The following is a 13,263-nucleotide window of genomic DNA, read 5'->3' as shown; positions in this document are numbered from 1 at the left end:
AGTAGATGGTTTATCCAATTTTATACAGTTGGCTGCATAAGGGATTACTTTCTGTCCTTAAAAGGAAAGCACATGAATTCCGAACTTTTAACACATGCTTCTTTGTCAAAAATTACATATTATGTATCGTCAAGTCAAAATGAGTCAGACATACGTAAGATTTTACATTTTGGCTAGGAGAGATCACTGTGTTGACTAGGGGAGATCAGTGCGTTGGTCAGGGATATCACTACTTTGGATAAGGAAGATCACTGCGTTGGTTAGGTGAGATCACTGTGTTGGTTAGGGGAGATCACTGTGTTTGTTAGGGGAGTTCACTGCGTAAGTTTAGGGGAGAAAACTGTTTGTTTGAGAATATCACTGTGTTGGCTGGGGAGATCACTGCGTTGGTTAGGAGAGATCACTGCGTTTGTTAGGGGAGATCACTGCGTAAGCTAGAGAAGATCACTGCGTTGGCTAGGGGAGATAACTGCGTAAGCTAGGGGAGATCACTGTGTAAGCTAGGGAAGATCACTGCGTTGGTGTTGAAATGTACTCTTCTTGATTACAAACTTCTCGTATCAATCCCAAGTATAATCGCTTGTACCAATGTCGATTGCAACTTCCACAAAAGTTCTCCCTTGAAAACAGAAAAAACAACAACAAAGAATGAAATATATTAGACAATGCTATAGATAAAAGCCAATGATGTAAAGAAACGTAAAAGCAGAAATCAGTGCGCTATCTTCTCACTTAGGCGTCCCGAGTTCAAGTTTCCACCTGGGCATATGTGAGTTTCGTTAGCGGTCACAAGGCCGGACAAGTTGGTTTCCTCATAAAACTCTTGTTTCCTACATAAAACTATATATACGCTTCACATGCAAACGATGATACATGTGTCGCTCGTATCATTTTAATAGTCTGTCAAATTTCTGGTGTTAATTAACTTTTAAAAGTAAAATATTGGGGTTTAAATCTTGTCTTCAATAGGCTTACCTGCAAACCAGCCCTTCTGGGTCCTTGCATACATAGTTCGCGCATGGGCTCTCTTTACACCGGACGACAGGCGTTGATGGCGGACATTCACTCTTTGGTTTTCCGAACACACCTGAAAGGAGAAAAAAGGGTAAGAATAACACATCGGCACAATTGTGAGATTCACGACATTGTGATATTCGCAATATTGTGGGATTCGTGAAATTGTGGGATTCGTGAAATTGTGGGATTCGCATAATTGTGAGATTCGTGAAATTGTGAGATTCGTGAAATTGTGGAATTTCTTGAAATTATAAGATTCTTTAAATTGTGAGATTCGTGAAATTGTGAGATTCGTGAAAATGTGAGATTTGCAAAAATGTGAGATTCGTGAAATTAGTGCAATTCGTGCATGTAAGTTAAGGTACTACATGTGTATTTCTTTTCCAATACAAATTCAAAGTTTATTCAAAGAACTAAGTTCATGATGGGATGACAGTATGAGTATATGAGACGAAAATACATAATAAGTACGAGGCTATTTTAAAAAAAAATCATGGAACACACAAATATACTCGTACAAAGCGAAATGTAGCATGGGGGACATATGTTTAACAATGCTTTATACAAAAATTGAGCTATTTATAATATAAAGATATTCTTTATTGATGTTAACATTTAAATATAATCATATTAACAGTGATAATGCGTGTTTAATATTACAAAAACTGGAACAACTTTCCATATTTGAACAATTAGTTGGTACATAAACATAAAAAAATTAAATTTGATTACACTTGGATTAAAGCTGTTTTGACAACTGATTTTATTTTTGTCTTGGAATATGCCAATTTTTGCGTCAACGTCTGGAAACCAGTGATATAAGATTGCTGATAAAAGAATAACTCGCAGTTTCCATATTTACGTCAGAAATGTAATGTTTTATTGCAAAACGTGTTTTGCTATTTATATATTTTTGGCCTTAAACATCTTTTTGCAACGTAATTATGAATACCTGCGATCTTTTTTCAGCAATCTTATATTATTGGTTCCCATACTACATTCTAATTGGCTCATACCAACACACAATAAAAACAGTTAATCTGTGAGGGTGCAGCTTTAACATTGCATTTCATCACAAATGAACTGGCCTGCTTTCACAAAAGAAAACAACAACAAAAAACAACAACCACAATAAAAACCACAACAGCTATCGGGAAATTATCTTGGAAGTAATGCCCCATCCGTCATTTAAAATACACACGATCTAAGTGTCAAATGAGAGCCCATCTTTATTTTTATACTAAAACAAGGAAATGTTGAAAATAAAACGTCTTAATATCATCTTTCGACAGGGTTACATATGCAAAACTTATGAAATATAAGATTTCAAGCAGTGTATTTAAACCTTTGAAGGTTCAAAATGTTTCAAAGTTAAACTGTATAAATGAATTTATACATCTTTCAAAACACAATTTAAGGGACTCGCATATGATTTTGTAAAATACGTTTTTTGTGTATGACGAAATTAAGTGCGGCAAATCATTAGGAGTGTTAAAACTAAGATACCGACGGCTTGAACCATTCAACAAACGTTGATATATGCTCAAATATTGTCCTTGAACTCCACGATTTTGAATATCGTTACCAACGTTTTTTAACAAAAGGCTTAATGGTTAAATTATCTTTATGCTTGTGTTTGAGTCCTTGTGGGTGTGTGGTTTTATTGTCAGATTTTCAATATTTCCTTGAATGTACCGGTGTTGGATCGCTTCCCACTAAAACCAGAATATTTGTTTCATGCTTTAAGTCTATTTCTTTTCTGCAAATTCGATACCAAAGAGTTAAATAGTTATAATAAGTGTTTCAGATGCATATCCGGGAAAAACAGCGAATCCATTTAAATTAACTGTAAATATTTACCAAAACTTAACATTTTGAAATAATCAAAGTTGAATACGTGTTATTTATCTTATACATGGATAGTTTTTGGTCTCCAAAACAATCAGACATAAGACAAAGAATGGTGTCCTAATCCAAAACCAATAACACCTAATTAATAACTGAAATCCTGACAGTTGACATCAAAGAAGGGGCCTCATAGCATAAGTCAGGTGCACAAGAGTGCAAGCTAAGGCATACAAATAAGGAATAACTGGTTTAACTCATCATTGAAGTATTTTTTAAAAAAAAGTTTCGATTTTTAAATTCCATATTGATCGACGATTTACGTGTCGTAATTAGTGGCTGAGTCGCTGAACTATTAGGCGTTCACAGGAAATTTGAAACGGAATAATTTGACTGAAAAAATATTTTATGACGCAAGTTTTTAACCTCTATCACAGTGTAACAAGTAAGTAGTACGCGAATTTTGCCATAATGCGATTCTGCTTGATACTCGTAGATTACATAATATTTCAAAACTCAAAATTCGTTTTGTGTTGATTCTGACTTATAAAACTACGACTGAAAAACCAAAGACACGAGTGCTGCATTCAGACAACGCTTTTCCGTTAGTCCATTCGGAACTCCTCGGCCATTTTCCATCGAAACCACTTCGGATGTATCCCGGAACATCAGTAGAAGTAGTCCGTAAAATTTGATATACAAGTCTTAATTAATCGGAGTGTTTTAACATTTATTTTGTATGTATAGGATAGACAACGTAGGGACGTATCTATGTCATATATACCCGAGCGCAGCGACCATATCGGAATTCCGTTCAGAGTCCAAGGACAGATTGGTTATGAAACGGGTGGTAGAAATACTAAATTGAACATTATTTTCTGCATTAATATAATTCTTTTTGACAACGATATTAAAAGTACCCCTATTATTTTCTTTTACATCAAAAAGGGTTCATGTTTTGGATGGTTTTATTTTATTTACGCGTTCAAAGGTTTTCAGATGTTGGACTAAAACTAACCGAAAACGTGATTTGGTATGACCTTACAAATAAAAGTGTGTTTATTTCAGTATAAGTAACTGTTGTTTGGATGTATAATTATCGCCATTGAACTAGTTACCAACGCTAGTGTCTACTAATAGAGATAAGTGAAACATGTCTAAAATGAGAACAGGCTAATGCACAAGTCGGTGTTTTTCGTAAATATGGCACAATGGTTAGTGCAGTTGACGGGGGATGGTGGTCTTTGGGGGATAAAGTGAACTTGATATTTATACATCGGACGCTACACCACAGGCGGGGTTGAGAACGCCGTCCTTGGACTTTCTTAATGCCTAGAGGATTTTACGCAATCATCTGGTTGTCTAAATATCCTATGCGTTCCAGCCACACTCACTATGCCCCGACCCTTACCCGGTGGGGCAAAACATCTGTAGGTGCATTACTTACTCTTAAATAATAGTTTTGTCGTGAACGACCCGAGTAAGGGTTTTGATAACAATACGTGTGTCATAATACTTTTCATATTACACTTTTAGATGGAATTCACCACGATCAATATAATCAATTTGCAAGCGGCAGTGGATCTTTTTTCATTGTTCTTTATCTTATATAGCCGCTGTTAACAGTATTAAGGTTTCATTGAGACGGAACAGATACCTACTGATGAACGGTCAAACCATAAAACTTAAAGTTTTCATTATAAGCATATACATAAATCAATACAATTAAGGAATGTGAACTGTATGAACTATAATATAAATTATGATAATAGTAATTAGCATTGAACCTTTTTTGAATAAGTAACTAAACCCCAAACGCTCAACATCTTTTCATGGCGACAACAATGCCAGCGTGGCTGTTATGCCTGAAAGACGAGCCCTTAGAAGATTATCTTGAAAAACAACAACACAGCAACATTTTTTAATGCGGTAAAGTCAATAAAGATCCCAATCTTATTTCAATGACTACGTATTTCGTAAAATACGATACAAAGTAAAATCTTAATGATAAAGAATGGGCGGAGTGAGCGAACTTGCCCCTCTAAATCATAATGATTTTACCTCAGGTCATTTTACTGACTTAAAATACAACGTCAGTGGCTAAAACATTATCTACGCCAAACCTGACACAGGGAGTGTGTATCGCACGACAGCCAATTGGCGGACGTTTTAACTAGTACCAGCAAAAGTTAAAATTCTGATTAAAGCTAGTATTCATGATTGCCTATCTACAATTTCATTAGCTGAAAATGTAGTTTGTATCTCAAAGCTTAATAAACAAAGAAGAAAAGAATATGTCAAAAACCAGACATGTTGTAATTTCAAAACATAGTACGTGCATGTTTCCAAATTGCTTCCGTTTTTACTCGTACATATTTCAACGAAGGCATGTTCGTTTGAAAGAGGCGTGGCTTATCAGTGAACAGGGCTGGTATTCATAAGTCATTTAAAGGCCTAGTTTAAGCCTTCTATAAGTGACCCCCTAAAAACTGTGTATAGTACACAACCTCTGTTAATTGATCTTAATCTACTTGCCTTGATTGCAGTTTTAGAAGTTTTATTATAGAAATGGACCCTAAATGGCACTGAGCCAATAACCGAATACACAGGAAATTGGCCCCTACTGTGACACCAGTGCAATTAGCTGGAGATGCACAGCAGGGGATTGTCATGCCAAACATTCATTAAACTAGGTCTTTAAGTCATTTACACTATATTTAATATCTCTGTGGTGATATGATGATTCTGAATTTCTGAAATTGATTATTTTTATTCACCCTATTGGAAAAGAACATACCTAAATGTTAACAACTTTTATACATTTCTTTTCATTTGACTATGAACATTCTAACAAATAGAATTCAGTTAGGAATTCTTTATGAATTTGGCCCCTGAAATGATTTTAAACATTTTACACGCTATCATTATCATATATGGAGGTCCTTTACATAAAAAATAAACGTTTGCCATGCTGTGCTAGGCCTGCCAATTTAATTTCAATAAATACCTTCAAATAACAAAATAACCTATACCTACAGCCTCTCCCCAAGTTTACGTTGGATAAAGAAGTTGCGATTTGTCGCATACAAAAGTAAGCAAAGCCTTTTCGGCGACCTGATTCCTTGATCGGTGCATAATTGCAATGTGAAGGGCAGAGTTCACCAATTCGGAAGTGCCTTAACATACTGGATCTACTTGATCTACTTTTTTTGGATTTACGTTTTCACCGCATTTTTGTACTCCTGCACCGGATATCGTCACTATTTTTACGCCGTGGTTACGTTCAACCAATTTTATCTTTAATATTAGAAACTTATTTTTTTCTAACGTTGTGTTTAGTACACATGTGGAACTTTCTTCCCATATAGCTTTAAAATCTAAAAATAAGAAAGAAGTCAATGGTCGTAGATGGAATCAACAGTCTTCGATATATATTGTGTTGGGGGTCGTGAAACATAAGCAGTCAGTGTTATATCGCATGCAAATTAATTAAATGACAATAAAATATACAGGGAATTTATTTAGTAGCCTGTAGCCGCTATGACAAACGATAGATTATATTTAGATATTCAGTTAACTACTAGCCATCAATCAATAAACAGTCTTACTTTCATCGAAAAATCAATTTGATTATATAGACAACCAATCATTTTTGTCAATCAGATAGTAAGTCAAACAGTCAATCAATCAATCGATTACTCAGTCAATCACTCACTCAATCAATCCATCAATCAATAATATCAAAATAAAAAAAATATTAGATTAAATGAATAACTTACCTGAAATGGCACACAAACTAAATATAAGAACGATGGATCGCATTGTAAAAACGTTGTGAAGACTATATTTGTTAATCAAGATGCGAAAGAGTATTTAAGTATTATACATATATATTTAAGATCCGGTTTATACGTTGTAAACTGCACGCAACGACTTTGTTCAACACATTCACGATTTTAAACGTTTTATACACTGGAGGCAAATATATCTTACGTACATTTTACATCTTCATTTAAGCAAAGAAGAACTTGACAGCTTATTTCTGTAATGTTTGTGATTTGTTTGGTTTTATTTTACGTCAAACTGCATACGCTAAGGGGACAACTCACAATCAATTATTTAAACGTTTTTGTCTAAACAAGATTGACAAATATAAACAAATGTATATATAAATGTTTTTACTTGTTCTTTTTCGATAGTTATTTTTATAATCCAACATCGACACACTCATTATTTTAATATAATTATATAATGAGTTATGGTTATATAATAAAATATATTAAATAATAGAAATATAAGATGATATAATAAAAACAACTTTTAAGGTAGCACACTCCTAATGAAAACCTTCACTTGAAACACTTCAATTTTAATGCTTTAGCCTATGTTGTTAAGCTCAGGACTAGAAATCTTTTGACGGTTTCAAGGAAGTGGTTAGAATTCAGCCAGAAGCACAAATACTTTCTTCTTCTTTGTTTTCATTAGCCAACATTTTTTTTACAAAAGTTAATATTGTTTTTCAGTAAAAAGTAATTAAATACATTTTTACACATATATATTAGCTTCTGTGAATATTTTTTTAACTTGCAGGCACGGCTGAAATAGGTGGTTGGGAATTACAAACTTTATTTTTTTTTAAATGAGACGGTAAAACATTTTGATTTTTTGGCATAATGTTCCCAAAAGATTGAAGATATTTATTGATAAAGAACAGGTCATTAGTATTTCTAGAACTTATTTATTTTTGCTTTTAAACATTGATGTTCCAATTTTACGCGGTCAAAACAGTATGTTAATATTGAAATACCATATGGCTGTTTCAGTACGGTAATATTATATTTGTTGGCGCTGTGATCAATAATGTATTATTTCTGAAAGCAATTCTATTTATTGTTACTCTGATACCAAATTATTACCAAAATGTTAAAAAAAATAATTAAAGGATTGTTTTTGTCCCTTGGGCGATGCCGTTTTTATCAACAATTCTGAAATGGGGGTAGGGCAATTCAAATTTAAATAAAATTGTTATTTGACGGTAAATTTCTTTTTAATTTTGTTTTTGAAAGTTTACACATTAAGAAATTATCAAGCTGATCATAGTTTGAAATGGTGCACATTAGGGGTGTGCTACCTTAAATGCAAATAAAAGTATATACATTGGTTTATCCTTTATTTTTTTGCCAACCATTTTTGCATCATGCTTATCAGGGCAAATCCTGTATATATTTAGAATACAACCTACATTTTAAGCCAATTTAATTGCAGATAGGCAATCATTAAGTACTAGAGTTTATCATTAAGAATTTCACCTATCGCGGGTGTTTAGAGGTCCGCCTACTGTCACTTATCCGATACACATTCCCTGCGTCAGATTTTGTTATGTCAGTGTATCAGACAATGAGGTTGTATTCTAAGTCAGTTAGATGACCTGAAGTATTTTCTTAATGATAAAGAGGGGATCGTTCGCTACGCTCACTCCACCCATTGCTATTACATAATATATTTTATTGTTATTGTGATTTTCCCTGATATATATAAATATACTTCGAAAAAAAGCTGCGCCCGGCCTGCCAACTTAATTGCTCAGTAGACCAAAAGTTACACTAAGTATAACATGCAAACATTGTTTACATTGTTGAACGTGATTTGCTTCGGATGATTCATACTAAAAAAGAACAGAGCTATTTTAGATTAGATATATCTTGATGAGGAAGTAATTTACGAACAATGCATTTATTATTCAACATCACCAACGGTATTAAAGAGCCATTCCATTGACGTACGAAAATAAGATCGTGTTTTTCAGTGAAACATTAATTATGCCAGTGTTACAACATAAAATAAACGTTTTGTTTGCAAAATCAAATAAACTTGGTTTGAACTGATAAATGTAGCTTTTACTTTAGAAATATATATACTTACTTCATTAAAATAGCGATTCGAAAAAGCGATCAAGCGATAAATATCGATTCGAAAGTGCGACCGAACGGTAAATATCGATTCGAAAAAAAGCGATCGAACGATAAACATTGGTTCGAAAAAGCGATCAAACGATAAATATCGATTCGAAAAAGCGATCGAAAAATAAATAAATGTTCGAAAAACAGATAGAACGATAATTAACGTTTAGAGAAGTCAATTGTACGATAAGATCGCTCATCTGTCTCATATTTCCTCTGTTTCTATCTTTTTTTGGAAGTTGTTAAATTATTTATGATATTGATGATGAGAATTTGATTTATTTTTTAATCCAAATTAATGAGAAACATGCATATAAACACGAAAGTGAGGATCATTTAATTTGTAAAGTCCAATATATGCGAAATACATAGAACATTGGTGTGTGTTGAGAATAAAGCACAATGCAGCTATCTCTGTTTCGTGCCACTACCAGTTGACTCAACAGTGGCTAATTCCCCAATTTCCTCTTCTACCTTACTGTAAGCTAAATACATTCAATGATAATTACTACGAGGTGTGTTCAATAACTTCATAGAGTTTTTTCTTAAAAAAACTTATACAGCGGAATTCAAACAAATACTTTTATCATAATGCTTGTCAGGGAGACTGTTCGTCATATCAAATATCATTTCAGTACACCGAACTTCCATAGGTTAATTTCTGATTCAATAACATTGGTTAAAATAAAGTGACGTCAAAGGGTCAAATGATACATGCTTTTCACGACATGAAAGCAACTTTTAAACTGTTAAAGTAAAAATAGTTTTTATTCTTAGAAATAATAAAACTTGGGTGTGGTTTAATTGAAACTTACAATCCACAATATCATTATATAATCAAAGCGCTGAAAGGTCTGCGGTAAACCGTATTCCATGTTTTCGCAAAGAAATAAAATTGTATTTCGATTAAGAAATTTCATCTGATTTTATTTCATTATTCGCAAATGTTTTCACAGTTACAGTTATTAGACGCAACCCGAAGACCGCGTCTATAAGATACATGTTCACAATAGATTGTAAGAGAACTGAATACTTATCAACTTGTCAATATCACTTTCGTTCACCTTTCTTAAACCATATTGTAAAGGAACCGTTTTGATGTCCGTGAATTGATACAACACCAATTTAAGAACTGAAATTCAAATTTTGAAAATGATATCAGATTCAAAACAAAAAAAGAAAGAGCACAAATGTTGACATCGCTCGTTTGGGATAGTCCAAACGTATTCAAGCGTTTTTATTACATATTCTATAATAATTCTATGTCGTCAATGGTGCAGTGGTCTCACCAGTCACCAGCCTATTTCAAATGTTTCAACGGTCTCAGCGGTTGACAGTCTACCGCTAAGATCTCAGTGGTCAACAGTCGGCTGTAAATATTGCACCGATCTCATTGGTCGTCAGTATGTCGCAAATACTGCAACGTTATCCGCGATCGACAGTTGGTTGCAAATGTGTTAACAGTCTCAGTTGTCCCAAGTATGTCGCAAATGTTGCAATGGTCTCACCGGTGGACATTCGGCTGCAACTGTTGCAACGCTCTCAGTGTTGGAAGTCTATCGCTTATGTTGCAACATGTTGGCGATCGACAGTCTACCGCAAATGTTGCAAACGCTCAGCGGTCACCCATCTGTCGCATATAATGCAACGGTCTTAGCGGTCCCAAGTATGTCGCAAATGATGTAACGGTCTTCGCGGTCGACAGTCTATCGCAAATGTTTAAACGCTCTCAGCGGTCAACAGTCTATCGCAAATGTTGCAACAATGTTAGTGGTGACCTGTCTACTCAATATAATGCAACGGTTTCAGCGGTTTACAGTTGGTTGCAAATGTTGCAACGGTCTCAGCGGTGTACAGTTGATTGTAAATGTTGCAACGGTCTCAGAGGTGTACAGTTGATTGTAAATGTTGCAACGGTCTCAGCTGTGTACAGTTGATTGTAAATGTTGCAACGGTCTCGGAGGTGTACAGTTGATTGTAAATGTTGCAACGGTCTCAGCGGTCAACAGTCTATCGCAAATATTGCAACAATCTTAGCGGTCACCTGTCTTTTCAATATGATGCAACAGTTTCATCGGTGTACAGTTGGTTGCAAATGTTGCAACGGTTTCAGCTGTGTACAGTTGGTTGCAAATGTTGCAACGGTCTCAGCGGTGTACAGTTGGTTGCAAATGTTGCAACGGTCTCAGCGGTGTACAGTTGATTGTAAATGTTACAACGCTCTCAGCGGTGTACAGTTGGTTGCAAATGTTGCAACGGTCTCAGCGGTGTACAGTTGGTTGCAAATGTTGAAACGGTCTTAGCGGTCGACAGTCTATTGCAAATGTTGCAACAATCTTAGCGGTCACCTGTCTTTTCAATATGATGCAACTGTTTCATCGGTGTACAGTTGGTTGCAAATGTTGCAACGGTTTCAGCTGTGTACAGTTGGTTGCAAATGTTGCAACGGTCTCAGCTGTGTACAGTTGGTTGCAAATGTTGCAACGGTCTCAGCGGTGTACAGTTGGTTGCAAATGTTGCAACGGTCTCAGCGGTGTACAGTTGGTTGTAAATGTTACAACGGTTTCAGCGGTGTACAGTTGGTTGCAAATGTTGCAACGGTCTCAGCTGTGTACAGTTGGTTGCAAATGTTGCAACGGTCTTAGCGGTCGACAGTCTATTGCAAATGTTGCAACAATCTTAGCGGTCACCTGTGTTTTCAATATGATGCCACTGTTTCATCGGTGTACAGGTGGTTGCAATTGTTGCAACGGTTTCAGCTGTGTACAGTTGGTGTCAAATGTTGCAACGGTCTCAGCTGTGTACAGTTGGTTGCAAATGTTGCAACGGTCTCAGCTGTGTACAGTTGGTTGTAAATGTTGCAACGGTCTCAGCGGTGTACAGTTGGTTGCAAATGTTGCAACGGTCTCTCAGCTGTGTACAGTTGGTTGCAAATGTTGCAACGGTCTCAGCGGTGTACAGTTGGTTGCAAATGTTGCAACGGTCTCAGCTGTGTACAGTTGGTTGCAAATGTTGCAACGGTCTTAGCGGTGTACAGTTGATGCAACTGTTTATCGTTGTACAGTTGGTTGCAAATGTTGCAACGGTTTCAGCGGTGTACAGTTGGTTGCAAATGTTGCAACGGTCTCAGAGGTGTACAGTTGGTTGCAAATGTTGCAGCGGTATCAGCGGTGTACAGTTGGTTGCAAATGTTGAAACGGTCTCAGCTGTGTACAGTTGGTTGCAAATGTTGCAACAATCTTAGCGGTCACCTGTCTTTTCAATATGATGCAACTGTTTATCGGTGTACAGTTGGTTGCAAATGTCGCAACGGTTTCAGCGGTGTACAGTTGGTTGCAAATGTCGCAACGGTCTTAGCGGTGTACAGTTGGTTGCAAATGTTGCAACGGTCTCAGCGGTGTACAGTTGGTTGCAAATGTTCCAACGGTCTCAGCGGTGTACAGTTGGTTGCAAATGTTCCAACGGTTTCAGCGGTGTACAGTTGGTTGCAAATGTTCCAACGGTTTCAGCGGTGTTTAGTTGGTTGCAAATGTTCCAACGGTTTCAGCGGTGTACAGTTTGTTGCAAATGTTCCAACGGTTTCAGCGGTGTACAGTTGGTTGCAAATGTTCCAACGGTTTCAGCGGTGTACAGTTGGTTGCAAATGTTGCAACGGTTTCAGCGGTGTACAGTTGGTTGCAAATGTTGCAACGGTTTCAGCGGTGTACAGTTGGTTGCAAATGTCGCAACGGTCTCAGCGGTGTACAGTTGGTTGCAAATGTCGCAACGGTCTCAGCGGTGTACAGTTGGTTGCAAATGTCGCAACGGTCTCAGCTGTGTACAGTTGGTTGCAAATGTCGCACCGGTTTCAGCGGTGTACAGTTGGTTGCAAATGTCGCAACGGTTTCAGCGGTGTACAGTTGGTTGCAAATGTCGCAACGGTCTCAGCGGTGTACAGTTGGTTGCAAATGTCGCAACGGTTTCAGCGGTGTACAGTTGGTTGCAAATGTCGCAACGGTCTCAGCGGTGTACAGTTGGTTGCAAATGTCGCAACGGTCTCAGCGGTGTACAGTTGGTTGCAAATGTCGCAACGGTTTCAGCGGTGTACAGTTGGTTGCAAATGTCGCAACGGTTTCAGCGGTGTACAGTTGGTTGCAAATGTTGCAACGGTCTCAGCTGTGTACAGTTGGTTGCAAATGTTGCAACGGTCTTAGCGGTCGACAGTCTATTGCAAATGTTGCAACAATCTTAGCGGTCACCTGTGTTTTCAATATGATGCCACTGTTTCATCGGTGTACAGGTGGTTGCAATTGTTGCAACGGTTTCAGCTGTGTACAGTTGGTGTCAAATGTTGCAACGGTCTCAGCTGTGTACAGTTGGTTGCAAATGTTGCAACGGTCTCAGCTGTGTACAGTTGGTTGTAAATGTTGCAACGGTCTCAGCGGTGTACAGTTGGTTGCAA

This window comes from Mya arenaria, chromosome 9 (assembly GCF_026914265.1).
Source record: "Mya arenaria isolate MELC-2E11 chromosome 9, ASM2691426v1".
NCBI classification, from domain to species: Eukaryota; Metazoa; Mollusca; class Bivalvia; order Myida; family Myidae; genus Mya; species Mya arenaria.
The sequence above is the reverse complement of the archived record's forward strand: the minus strand, read 5'-3'. Positions refer to the sequence as shown.